This window comes from Ambystoma mexicanum, chromosome 7q, assembly GCF_040938575.1.
Source record: "Ambystoma mexicanum isolate Mex_15411 chromosome 7q, UKY_AmexF1_1, whole genome shotgun sequence".
Taxonomy (NCBI): domain Eukaryota; kingdom Metazoa; phylum Chordata; class Amphibia; order Caudata; family Ambystomatidae; genus Ambystoma; species Ambystoma mexicanum.
In genome coordinates, this window is record NC_090941.1 from 659642349 (window position 1) to 659656752 (window position 14404).

At 50.0% G+C, this 14404-nt stretch overlaps 1 protein-coding gene across 2 annotated transcripts in view; it reads right to left on the reverse strand.

Annotated features, from left to right (window-relative positions):
- Window positions 1-14404, reverse strand: part of PAN3 (poly(A) specific ribonuclease subunit PAN3) — a 2094753-nt gene that overhangs the window by 1371979 nt on the left and 708370 nt on the right. The gene's annotated exons all lie outside the window — the stretch shown is intronic.

Sequence of the window (14404 nt, forward strand, 5' to 3'; positions counted from 1 at the left end):
CATTGCACACTGGTTTTAGGCCAGTAGTCTAGCAGAACGCATCATACTACAGAGCCCTTAAATGCAACAGTGATGCCACATGAGTATTACTCAAGAATCATGCTGTAAGGTTATTTGACCTTATGAGATATTATTTCCAGGTATGATATTTCAAAAGTCCTTTGGTGAGTTGTCATTGATTTGTTCCAATAACAGACATTACCATGCAGCGCTTCATAACAATTTGAGTGGTATGATAACCAGTCTTTGAACTTATGCTGTGTTAGACAGCGTTTTTCTATCAGTAGTGTTCACCACACATTGGCACCTAATCTCAGTGACATTCACCTTACACGCAGTCTATTGATTAGCACTAGAAATAGTCATCTTTACCGACTTTTTGAGTTTATTTGATCTAGATTGAGAAAAGCACTATTTTCATAAATGACGAATTTGTGCACTACGCACATTACATATGAGGCGAGTGAACTCACGTCCGCCTAGCATGCTCCACATATACTCTACATACTTATCGAGCTTAGCCTGAACGCCTTGCAGTAACGTAGGTTGTTACATTGACATTTTCCCCACAACAACATGGCCTACGCGCCACAACGCGTGCGGCCATGTTCGTACGCAAACGTTGCCTTAGCAACGCCACGAATCGCGGCTTCAGACCGCAGTTCGTGTTAGAAGCAGCAGGACTATCCGAACAGGTAAGATACATGGCACTAGTTGCTCCGTAGTAGCTACACGTTAATGATACCAGCTTTATGTTGCAAGTGACTAAAGTGATGTTTGCCCCAACATGTAGAACTCAATCTTTTACAGTGCACGCATGATAACGAATTGAGGATTATTTCTTTCCCGCTTTGGAACTGAGATAATATACAGGTTAGTAACCCACGCGGTGCACAGATCAAGTAAGAAATATTATGAATCACGGCTCTAATATTCACAAGTAGATTATACATGAGAACTCATACGTGAACACATATGCACTAGAACATAGCGGCTCGCATTGGTAAGAGGATACAATCACATTTAACTGCTCAAACTGTTAAGTTCACGATATCACTCTGATGTATGGTGTCAACTTGAATATGTAGAAAGTTTGAAACGGTTTCACAAGCATGAGACTGGTGCACATTAAAGAGCACATTATTGACCACTAAAGGTCATATAACAGTTTAACCGTTTAACTATGGTGTAAATTCAAAGCAAGTGAACTTAGTATACTTTCTCTTTTCTGTGTGCGTTTATGTCCGTTTTCAACTGTGAGCACCCTGTCTAATTTGATTATTGTGTTCCTTATTATTGCTTCTGCAATTATGGCATCGAGTCATTTTTTGTAATTTGAAATGGCATTATGTCTATTGAAACTTATTGGCACATGATGTCACTACAGCATTAGTAGTGCATATATAACCTGGCTCTGAGGAAGGAATTGTTCCGAAATGCATTAGCCATAGGGTTGTTTGCCCTAGCCTCAGCACTAGCCTAATTGGTGAAGTGAACCAATTACTAGATTGTTTTTTTGAAAATACTTTTTTTGGATGAATAAAAACAATTGATAAAAGCTTAAGCTTGCTCTAAATCAATATAAGGATATAAGAAGATTGTTCAACCCAAAGTGGGTATAAAGGGTGTGCAGCCCACACCGAAGGCTAATTAGCCTAGGTCTTTCATTTTTTACAGGTTACCAACATTGTCAGCCAGGGATTGGATATGGTTCCTCGATTGCAGTTTCTTCAGCTTATGGGCGAGGAGGCGGTTTGCTTTGTTGCTGTTGACGTAGTAGAATTGTTTGGTGTAAGTCAGAGCTCTGGCTGCCGAGTCTGCCTGGTGTATCTCCAATGCCTTTTTCGCACTAAGTTCTCGCCCTATGGTTTTGGATGGACACCTTTTGAAGCTGCACTCCAATTCCACCACCTTCTTCTCCAGCCTGATTTGATGCAGCTGGTTTAGCCGGCAGAGCCTTGCCGTGGCATCCATCGCCACCCCTCAAATGACTTGTTTCATTGCGTCCCATGCGGTCGCCATAGAGGTGTCTTGGGTTGAGTTCTCGTTAAAGTAGTGGGTGAGCGTTTCAGCGAGTTCTGCACTGATGGCTATATCAGATAGGATCTGGTCTTGGATTTTCCATTGTCTTTGGAGGGGCTACGGGAATCCCTGCGCTCTTAGACTCAGAGTGACAGGTGCATGGTCTGAAATGGTAATATGCCAGATTTGGATGTCTTCCGCACAAGGGGCGAGGATGTTTGCAGCTAGTAATAGGTTGTGCCCAGATTGCATAATCTCCACATGTCAATGGTTTCCATTTCCATCAGGAATTCAGTGTTTTGTCTAGGTTTGGGTCCGGAGAGAGTTTGAAGTCGCCCCTGATCAACAGGTGACCTTTGCCGAATGCTGCTATGACTGGTAGAAGCTTGCGCAGGAAATGGCCTTGCTAGTTATTAAGACTGTAGATTACAAGTAGGGTGAGAGGCAATTCCACCAAAAGGCCCCTTAGCAACAGGTATTGCCCTTCTGGATCCCTCTTAATTGTAACCTGAGTTAGAGGCAAGTTACAGCCGAGTAAGATGGCGACCCCTCTTTTCTTTTGATTTGCGGAGACAAAGTAACGTTTCGGGTAACGTCAGACAGAAGGGAGTAGTTTCTTACCTGTAACTCCATTTCTCCAGCGTTGGTATCTTTCATGGATTCACATGCTGTGAATATTCCCAGTCGTCAGGCTGGGAACCTCGGTCATTTTAATTTAGCGTTTTCCTATGGAAAACTTTTACACTTGAGTGTCCTATCAACGTCCTTTTGTGTGCATTAGCCACCACCAATAGGACATAGGGTATAAATAGCCCCGCCCCCGTGGCTTCCCTTCAGATTTTAACCTCCAAAGTAGAGGCAACCCGAACCAGGTTTGCCTGCAGGGGCAGCCGGCAGACGCATGTGAATCCATGAAAGACACCAACGCTGGAGAAATGGAGTTAAAGGTAAGAAACTACTCCCTTCTCCAGCATTGGATCTTTGATGGATTCACATGCTGTGAATAGATCACATAGCAGTACCAAACATGCATGGCGGAGTGCAAAGGCAAAGCAATACAGAATCACATACATGAGACAAAAACTCATCAGTGATCAAGTTCAAACAAAATACCCCGAAGCTGCGGGGCTTACCTTATTGAAACAGGCGTTGCAAGGCGGCCCGTCCAACGTGCACATCCTCACTATGCTGCTGCTCCAGACAGTAATGTCGAGTAAAAGGTATGCGGCACCGCCCAGGAGGCTGCATGGCAAATTTCCACCAGCGGAATACCCGATGATAATGCTGCCGAAGAAAGGGTTGACATTGTCGAGTGTGCCGTCGGATTCCTTTCTAAAGGATTCACAGCTTTAGTGTGGCAGAAAGAGATAGCAGATGACACCCAGCGAGAAAGTCCTTGCTTGGAGATTTCCCGTCCCTTGACGGATGGTCCATAAGCCACAAACAGCTGTTTAGAAGGTCTGAACTCTTGAGTACGACTCAAATAAAACTTCAACGCCCTCTTGACATCCAGCGAATGTAAAGCCTGCTCTGCTGATGTGGGGGCTGAAGCAAAGAACAAGGGCAACACAATAGAAGAGAGTTTATGAAATGTGGTTGGCACTTTTGGGATAAAGTGTGGATTAGTAGCCAAGACCACCTTGTCCTTGAAGAACCGCAAGTATGGAGGGTCCACAACCAAAGATTGCAACTCAGACATCCTTCTGGCCGAAGTAATGGCCACCAAAAAAGCCACCTTCCAAGACAAAAACTGTAAAGGTGTTGACGACATTGGTTCAAACGGCAGTCTCATCAGACCTGACAACCACATTAAGGCTCCACACCGGTGGAAACTTCTTGACTGGAGGAAACGTGCGGAACAACCCCTTCAAGAAATACTTGATGAGACTATCACTAAATAGAGGCGCTGCATGCTGCTTCCGAGCAAATCTAGAAATTGCTGCCAAGTGTACCTTTATGGAGGAGAACGCCAGACCCTTCTTCGCCAACTGCAACAAGTTCACAAGCATAGGAGGCATTCGTGGACGGAGCGCTTGCCGCCTCCAAAATGCGCCGACAGTCACTAGAAAGCTTTAGCAGGCCAAACTCGGAGAAGTCAAAAGCCAAGCCGTCAGGCTGAGAGATCCCGGTTTGTGGTGCCAGACAGCGCCCTTGTCCTGAGACAGAAGGTCTGGTGTCGCTTCCAGTCGAATCGGCTCTGCGACGGACAGATGAAGGCGATCCGAGAACCACGGCTACCTGGCCCAGAACAGAGACATCAGAATCACACGGCATGGGTATCTCCGAATCAACTGGAGGGTCTGTCAAATGAGCGGAAACGGAGGAAATGCATAAGCGAACCGGTCTGTCCACGGGAACGAGAATGCATCCCCTAGAGACTCGGGTTGAGCCCACCTGCTGGCAAACTCCTTGCACTGTTTATTCTCCATTGTTGCAAAGAGATCCAACGGAGGACGGCCCCACTTCTGGAAGATCATGGACACCTGTTGCACCTTCAGCTGCCATTCATGGAGCTGGCCTACCTCCCTGCTGAGCGTGTCTGCCTGCACATTCAACACTCCCAACAAATAAAATGCCACAATGCCAATGTCGTGCAACAGAGCCCAACGCCACAGTTCTTGTGCTTCTTTCAACAGCACCCTGGAATGCGTGCACCCCTGTAACCCGAGATATAACATTGTGGTGGTATTGCCTGTCAACACCCTCACAACCGAACTGCGTATGCGCGGCATCAACTATTTCAGGGCCCAATGTACCGCTCTCAACTCAAGCACATTGATGTGGAACTGCAACTCCACCAGAGACCACAGGCCCTGGACTTGCGAGCCCTCGAGATGCACTCCCCATTCTGTCTGAGAGGCATCTGTCACAATTGTAAAGTGGAACTCTGGTTCCAGCAACAGCATGCCCCGAAGCAGATTGTCCAAGCACTGTCACCATCGAAGAGCTTCCACCGGACTGCCCATCGATTATCACCTTGTCGGACCATGATCTGCGACTCTGAGCCCACCGGTTGGCGAGGAACTCCTGCACCAGCTTCATGAAGAGACAACAGTTTTTCACCAGTGGAATGCAGGAGGCCATGGCCCCCAGCAGTGACATGTAGGTCCGGACCGACACCCTTGTATCTATCTTCCACTCTTCCGCTCTTTGCCGGAGCTTCAGAACCCTCTCGTCCGAGGGCTTCACAAGACCTAGCTGAGTCTGAAACTCTGCCCTCAGAAATACCAAGTCCTTGGAAGGCGATAGAAAGGACTTCTCGAAGTACACTGTGAAGCCTAGCCGTTTCAACAGCTACATGGTAGCGCCGAGACTTCCCTGCGTCTCCACCGGTGACAAACCGCGTACCAGCGAGACGTCCAGGTATGGGTAGACGTGATGACCTTCCCGTCGGAGCCACGCCGCCAAACATTTTGTAAACGTCCTGGGAGACGACTTTAAACCGAACCGGAGCACTCTGAACTGGTAATGATGTTCTCCTATGACAAACCGCAAAAACTTGCGGTGCCGTCGACACATGGGAATTTGGAAATATGCATCCTGTAAATCCAACGAGGACAGAAACTTGCCTGGCTGTACAGACCGAATGACTTCCTGAAGCGTGAGCATCTTGAACTTCAGGTGTTGCAGAGTCTGTTCAGCTCCCGAAGATCCAGAAATGGTCGGCATTTGACACTGGGTTTCTTCACCACGAAGTAACAGGAATAAACCCCTTGGCCTTTCTCGGCCACCGGAACCAATTCTATAGCCCCTTTCTGTAGCATAAGGACAACCTCTTGCCGTAGGATATGAAGGTGAGTTTGCACGGTATAAACTGGAGGAATGGGAACCAGGGAACACTTGAACTCCAGAGAGTGGCCCAGACGGACCGTGTCCAATACCCAATGGTCTGATGTAATCTTGCACCACTCGTCCACATGCAGTGTTACCCTGCCCACCAGCAGAGTTCCCTGATGAGTCATTTATGTGGCTTAGCTTGTCTCCCCTTGGAGGAAGAGGCCTGCCCACCTCCAGAGGCCTGGAGGCCTGAAAGTCCCGACTCTTCTACGTCAACCTCCTATACCCCTGGGAGGGGTAACCAGACCGACTGCACCCCCAGATCCTGGAGGATGAAAACCAGCAATTTCCCAACGCCCCATAGAAGGGACCAAAGGGGCGAAAAGAGCACCCACTCTTCAAAGCTCCCAGAGATTTAGCAGTTTCAGAGTCCTCCTTCACAACCTTGAGGGTGTCACCAAACAACTGATCCCCCTCACAGGACATAATGCACCTCCGGGCGAAAGTCTGTGCACTTAAGCCAGGCCTGTCGACGCAGCACAAGCGTTGTTTATCTGTTTAAAACCAGATTCTGCCAAGTCCACAGCAATGTTAATAGTATCATAATACTATGATTGGATGCCTCCTCCCCTTCGCGTACCAAGAGCATGGCAGCTTAACGTTGTTCCTCAGGCAGATGTTCCAACAGAGGCGCTAGCCGATGCCACATCTCACGATCAGAGCGAGCCATGATTGCCAACTAATTGGCCGCTTTTACCGTCGTCGCCCCAACAGTCAAAACCTTCTTCCCGAAGGCATCCTGTCACCTGGCGTCACTGTCGGGAGGGGTAATATTTGTGCTGACTCCTGGCTTTGCGGCTAGCCGCCGCCGCCACCACCGACTCAGGCGTGGGCTGCGACACCAAGCACTTCGGTGTAGAGTACGGGGCCTTAAACTTCTTCTCCAGCCTTCCTTTGACAGCCGGTTCCGAGAAGGGATGTCGCATCGTGCACAGGCCCTCCTGCCACACGTGGTCCTGGACAGGTACGGCGAACACAGCTTTCCGTCTCTTGCCTATGTGGTCAAACAGGAAGCACTTCTGCTCCTCCTCAGGAGCCAACCCAAATTCCACACATGGCTTTGCCATCATGGTGTGGAATGCCCCAACATCATCGGGAGGAGACTGTTGTGCTGGACTGCGAGGCAAGTCCAACTCGACATCCGAATCCACACTGGATCCCTCAACGGCGACAAAGCCAGTAGACATGGAGTAGACGTCTCCCTAGGCACACTGTCAGACTCAGAATCCAGCAGCTTACCCTCTTCCGGATGGGAACGTGGACGATCTTCACTCACTGGCAGAGGCGCTGGCAACTCGGCCACAGCCGTCACACGCAGAGGAACATCTGCAGCGTCGACGATAGGCCCCACCGGAACCACATTCAGAGAAGGCAACCTGGAATCCAGCTGGCTCAACAAGGATTGCAGCGTGGACAGGACCTGGAGTGACAACATCGCATGCGTATTCACCAGCGGGTAACTGGACGGACCAGCCCCCACATCCATTGACGTCGCTGGACCAACACACTGCAGGCCCACGGCCGTCGGACCCAACAGCGGCTCCCATTCCCCCTCCCCCTCCAAAGACACCGACAAAGCAGCAGACTCTTGATGTAGATGAGTGTCAGGCAGAAGCAAGTCAAAAGTAGCAGATTGCCACGTCTCACTCGTCGCTAGCAAGCTGTCCGTATCCATCCTTGACGACGACAACATCGGGCCTTTATCCCCTGTCGTCGCCGGAGCGATGACAACTGTCGACGACAGCTTCAGAGCTGGCAGAGAAACCATCGACGACGGGAACCCTGTCGACGATGACTTAGGCGGAACCGCAACCTGCGGTGTACATTTTCCAGGCGATCCTGCATGCCTGGCCCCACTGGACCGGTGTTTAGACGACTCCCTGCTAGTGGATGACCTGTGGTGGTCCCCTCCAGAGGAGGGTTTCGACGAGACCTTCTTGGCCTTCACCTGAGACGCTGACTTCTCGGGCCTACCTCCAGACCCTCAGGGCTGGTCCGACCGACCATGCTTGGACGAAGATGCCCCCCCTTCGACAGGTGTTTACTCGAGGAGCAACCACTCTTCCCGACCTCAGCCCCAGGGGCAGGCCGAGACTTCTTAGCCAGAGGCTCAGCCGACGCCACCCAGCGATGATCCGCAGCTTGAACAGCCCTATCAGACGCCAGGCTATGAACCGACCCCCCCTCCGAAGCAGGGTAGGTACCCTCATTAAGCCAACAAACCAACCACCGATTGCGGTCCTTAAGCGTCTTCTGTGAAAACCCTTTACAGATATCGCAAGAATCGTCCAAGTGATGGGGGTAAAGGCAATAGAGGCAGTCCATATGCCTGTCCCCCCTCATACATCTTCAGCCCGCAAGTCGCATAGGGCCGGAACAGAGACTTCTTCATTCCTGAAGACATTGCAAAATCCAATCTCACACGCACGTGCAGAAACCACAACGAGCACGAGGTGATCCCAACACTTTGGAGACGGTTGAAATCTGAAGGGAAGCTATGAGGGCGTGGCTATTTATACCCTACATCCTATTGGTGGTGGCTAAAGCACCCAAAAGGATGTTGATAGGACACTGAAGTGTCGAAGTTTTCCATAGGAAAACGCTAAGTTAAAATGACCGAGGTTCCCAGCCTGACTGGGAATATTCACAGCATGGAAATCCATGAAAGATCCAATGTTGGAGAAATGTATCCGCTTTTCGTCGGACTCGATGAGATGAGTTTCCTGGAGGGAGACTGTCAGACCCGAGTTGGGCAAGTCTGTGTTCCACTAGTTTTCGCTTCCTTCGGTCGTTCAGGCCTTGCACATTCCAGGTCATTAAAGTGAGTACTTAATCTTGGGAACCCATCCAGTGAACCTATGGTGGTGTGCTTTGGAGTCTCCCATAGAGGTGGCTCAATCTCACATTGTCTGCTTTTCTTCTGTTGTGCCTCCTCCCCTACAGGTTTCCCACCCTCTTCCCAGAACACCCACCCCCTGCGCCCCCCCTCCCCCAACGAATGACAGAACATCCGGACCAGCGTTCAGCCAACAGGGCAGGAGGCTGGACCACTGTGCCAACTCAAATGGAGGCAACAGTGCCTCTTGTTTTTCCAGTGCAACAGGATAGAGTTGCGGCCCAGGCTGCCCCAGATTCCAGGGCCACGGGAGTGCCAATGGGAGCGTGGGCCCCGTGGGTACCTCCCGATGCTGAGGTGTGCAGCACTGGTTACAGGATCGGCCAGCTGGAGAGTCTGAAGAGTTATCTGAGTTTTTAGCAAACACAGTCCTGTTGTGATGCCACCCATTTTATGTAGGTTTTAGGATTGCTGGGAGCTGCGGGTTTCAATAGATCTAGGTACATTGGAGGACGGACCCCTTGCTCAGCGGTGGTTCTTTTTTTAGCAGGAGGACCTTGCAATCTACGGCATCTCTCGACGCGGGTCCAGGGATTTGGGGGTCCCCACCGCCCCTCCTCCATGTTGTGTGTGGGTTTGTCGGATTCATCTGGTTCACCTTCCGGGATCATAAAACCCTCTGCTTTTTTGGGGTAGAGAATGTGTTGGGTTTTGCCTTCCCATGAGAAGGAGAGGGCCCTTAGGGAAGTCCCAATGGTATGTGATATTCCTTTCGCGGAGCAATTCAGTCATTAGTTTCAGGGCTTTTCTCTTTGCTAGGGTGACTGCGGCTAGGTCTTGGTACAGGGATATTGCAGCATCCCAGAAGTGTATGCAGGCTGAACCTCTGGCCTCGCACATGATCTCTTCTTTGATTTTGTAGAAGTGCACCCTTACTAAGACATCCGGGGGGGGGGGGGGGAGGGGGTTTTCAGTACTTTGCTTAGCTCTTGTTCAGTGTACTCTGTTGAGTTCTAACACGGCTCCGTCTGGAAGGGTAAGAATGAAGCACAATAGATGGTTAACATAGGCCCTTAGTTCCTCATCGGGGATGGTGATGGGGATTCCCCACAGGCGGATATTGTTGCGCCTGGATCTGTTTTCAGCATCTTCCTGCTTGAGCTGGAGGGCTTCGCATCTAGCTTCAGTGCCGTAAGTCTGTCCGCCCCCGCCCCAATTTCAAAGTTTTGGTCGAATTGGGTGTTTTCTATTTCCTATGTTCTAGTTTCAATTTCCCCCACACGCTTGTCTAGGGTTGAGATCTTGCCTTTTAGGTCTCCGGTCCCTTTTTGGTATTCCTTGGTAATGGCAGTTCGGAGGTCTTGGCGATCTCCATTAGTGATCGCTTGCGCAGATTGGTTGGGGCTGGGTTCCGTGTGTAGACCCAGGCTTATGTCTTCATTACGCTCTCTTCTCTTTGGTTTCTCCACAATAGTTGCTGACAGCAGGGTGGTGATGTCCGGTTGTTTCGTGGGCTTGAGGTTTCTAGACATCCTACGTACGAGTTTTAACAGCACCCCCAGGGGTGGACCTGGGATGTTAGTGCCCTGAACTATTCCTGTGGTATGGGACTCCGAATTTCCACAGATATGGTCCGCTCGCCCTGAGTCTCTGCTTGCCTGGGCCGTGGCTGCGCCTGTTCTTCCATGCCAGATCTGTGAGGATGCTGGGTTGTAGGTGTCACCCGGAATCCAATGATCGACTGTTTACTGGTGTGCCTGAGTAAGTACAGACTCTGTTAGCTACCAGACGACTTCCAAGGGGCATGGGCGGGAAGCAGTGGTCAGGGCCTCTTAGCGCTCCAGGACCAGATTTGGTTGCTTCGGAGGAGGGTAGGTTCTGCGTGAGGGGGCTCCCGGGGCCCCCCCAAGGATACTAGACTCTGTCCCAGAGACCCCCTATGGAGAGGCTTTGGATGGCGGTATTCCGGAGCATCTCCTGTGGAGGGGGTGGGGGGGGATTGAGCTTGCCTACCCTCTGCCAAGCTTGCAGTAAGTGTCCAGTGCATAGCTGTAGGGACATGCTAAGCTGGAACGACTAGCGCCCCCACTGGCTGGCACCCAGGTCTAGTGGGGGTTGTGGAGCTGACCTTGTAGCGGGGGCTTACCCCTAGAATGTGAAGTGAGGTGTCGGGAGTTCCCAGGGCTGTATATGGCTGGGGGGGTTCTGTGGGGGTGGGGAGGGAAGGAAACAGTTTATTTATTGTGCGTGCCGGACCCAGGGGTTTCAGGGCGCAGGTGAACAGAAGAGAACTTACAGCTTAGTACAGTGTTGCAAAGCAGGGTAAAACAGTACAGTAACAGTCCCGGCCCCAGGAGCTTGGAGGCGAACAGTTAGGGGTGCGGCATGTGCCGCCCTACCTTGAACCATAGCTTCGGGCTTGTGTGGATGCTAGGGCTCGACAGGCCCTTTCTCGACGTAGATGGCCAGGAGTCAGAGCTTCGGGGGAACCTTTTCGTGCCTGCTCCAGGCCGCTTTGCTTGGGTGTGGGGCTACCTCAACAGGAGTTGCAGCTGGAAGGGGGGGGGGTAAACGAGGCATTGGTAAGGGAGAGGGTTTCAGTAGGGCTGCCTCCCACTCCATGACATTCAGAATATGCAATTCGCCGGAGTGTCCCAGGGCTGCTGAATGAGGCAGGCGACTCACCCTCGGATCACTGTGGGCAGCGTGTAAGGTGTGGGGAAGACCAGCAGTTGGGTTGCGGGGTGGACCTTGATGTTGTCGCTGATGGTGATACTGCGGATGGGGTGGGAGAGGGACGAGGAGCCCTCCCGGTATCTTCCCTCCGCTCACCCTGCAAGGGGCCGTTGTTGTGGAGTCCGCTCGGCTTCTGCACTGCTAGGGAAGGCTGGTCAGTTGCCAAAAGCGGATAGCTGAGCTGCTGGCGTTGGATCGGCTCGATTGGGACAGCCTAGCACTGATGTGGGTCCCCGGGCTCCTGAGAGCACGAACGCCAGAGTGTAATATTGCTGGTGAAGTGTATGCCATAGATAAGCAGGGGTCTTCAGGTTAATCTGTGTTTAGCCCTCAGAGGGCCTCCTGGTGGACGTCTTTGCAGGGCTCACCCGCCGACATTACGCCCGCCATTTTGAGTGCGCTGCTGTTGTCGCAGCCCCCTCCCTGGAGGAACCTGGCACAAACCACGGGTCACAGATGGTTCCAGTAGCTAAAAGTTGGTCATTATGCGCGGCAGCCCTTCCGCGACCGGCATAATTTGTTGGGCGCGTGGACACAGCTGAGCGCTCTTACAGAGCCAGACCGACTGTCATGGCGCCAAGCCACGCTCCCACCACACCCACTTTTCAAATCCTTTATAAACCCCTTGATATTTATCCGGAGAACATCTCTGAGCACTGGAAGTCAACTTTTGATCGTGCTACCTGTTCTCCTACTGCCATTTCCCCTGCTTGCTGAAACTAATTGTTTGTTAGTCAAGGTAAGGGCAGGTCACCTTTTAACTTCACTATATTCATCTTTTTGGGATCTCAAAATTTCTATCTATTTCGGCCGAATGTACCCAGTAGTGTAATGTTCATTCATCTCAATGCCCCCCATGACTGTCTGTGTGCCACCCATGCCCCCTGCGTCTGTGTGCCCCCCGTGAGTGTTGGTGTGGCCCCTTACCCCATGAGTGTCTTTGTGCCCCCCGTGAGTGTGTGTGCCCCCCATGCTCCCCTTGTAGTTTCTGTGTGCCCTCCTTGAGGGTCTGTGTGCCTCTGTTGCCCCCCCGTGTATTGCCTGTCTCTCCCCTCCCTCCCCCATGAACCCCCCTTGCCTCCTTTCATACTCTTCACCTCCCTCTATTCTCCCTCCTTTCCTACTCTTCCCTCCTCCCCTTCGCCACCTCCTGTTAATTTTCGGCACTACCTTAATTGCCCCAAAGCATAGTAAATCCGGAGCTGCCTGTCTTTTGCAGCCACCTTGCCTCCCCACCTCAAACCCCCTCCCCCTTTTCTTTTCCTGTTAAGACTGGCACTACCACAATTGTCGTCAGGCATAGTAATCGTAGCTGACTGGCTTCGCAGCCACCCTGCCGTCCCGTCCCCTCCCCTCCTCACCCCCCCACCATTCTTTGTCCATTGCACTTACTCTTATCATTTGTCCCAGGACTTGATAGCAGCTCATCTTGTCTCTCCTCCTTGTCTCTCTCCTCCCTCCCCCCCGCTCTATAAAATTTGTCTGACCTATTTTGACAGTAGCTTGTTTTGTTCCTCTCCCTCACTCTAAGCCCCCTCCTCTTGTATACTCATGCACTACATCAATTGTCGTCAGGCATAGTAATGTTACTGCTTGTTTTGTCTCCTTTTCACTTCCCTCTCTGCCTTATTTGTTCCATGCACTTGCACTATCTGAAATGTTGCCAGGCTGATTACGATCGTTATTTTTAACATTCTGTATCGTTTCAAGGACTTTATGAATGTAACTGTATTTTCCCATGTTCCCTCCCTCCTTGAAGCACTTTGAAACACTGTATAGGCACTATATAAACAATTCAATGACTTTACTATTGTCTAATGTTTCAAGTGTTCTGATCGATATAAAGTACATTTTATCATCGTCAATTGTAATAGAATCGCATCTTTCTCAGACCATGTCTAGAAGCAGGTTTCCTTTTGATGCATGAAAGTACATTCAACGGACGAGTAACACGTTATGATTAGCGTCATATCAATCAATCAATCAATTCTGTATCCATGTCAATTCTGTATGTATGTAGTATTCGACTACGCTACACAGGTTTTGCTTCTTTGAACAAAAACGTGGCATAGAAAATTGATATAATTCCATCAATCGCATGCATTCAGTACATTTTTTTGTAATTAATTATACTTTTTCCATACAGATCTTATAGATTTTTCAAGAATGCCTGCTTGTATGGTTTTGGGTTGCCATTCTAGGAGCCATGTCAAAGGTCAGAGCACAATCCTGCATACAGTCCCGAAGGATATTCATTTGATAAGAAGATGGGTTCGCACATTGTGGTTTTGTGGTGGACGAGATTGAAAGTAGAACCCAGGCTGCCGTTGGGGACTTCAGGGCCAATCAATTCCGCATCTGCAGCCTGCACTTTAGCCAGGATATGTACGAACAATCGACAAACAAAAAAAGGTCGGCCCAGAATGTTTTGTAAATTGCTTCCAAATGCAATTCAAACTATTGACACACACGCTGCCTCTGGTGAGTCCCGGATGAATTAGCTGTAGGCGGTGGGGTACTGAACAGGTAACTCCATAAACGGATTGGGGCTTTCGGTGTAAATGTGTCTTACTAAAGTTTGCATATTTACCAGATTGTATTACATTTTAACTATAACACATTTTACTACATATCTGTCCCTGGTTTATGGAGTCTCAAATGAAGTAATTATGACCATGGAAAACAATGCCATTGTGCCCTTCACAAGAAGCATGTTTTCGTAATCGGTTGCTTGCCATGTACATTTCTTTAAGAAAGCATACTGAGGGAAGCACAGACCCTCAAAAGTGACAAAACCACTGACGCGTCCATTATACCAATGGTGAGCCCTACAGACTTGCAGAAGTTTATATTCTCGACAGTTGCATTTTAACTACATATCTAATGCAAATCTAATTTTCCCTTTTACCACTTCATGACAACGCACTGAAAATGAAGGAACAAGATTCTATTTTCACGAGTCAACTACAACTT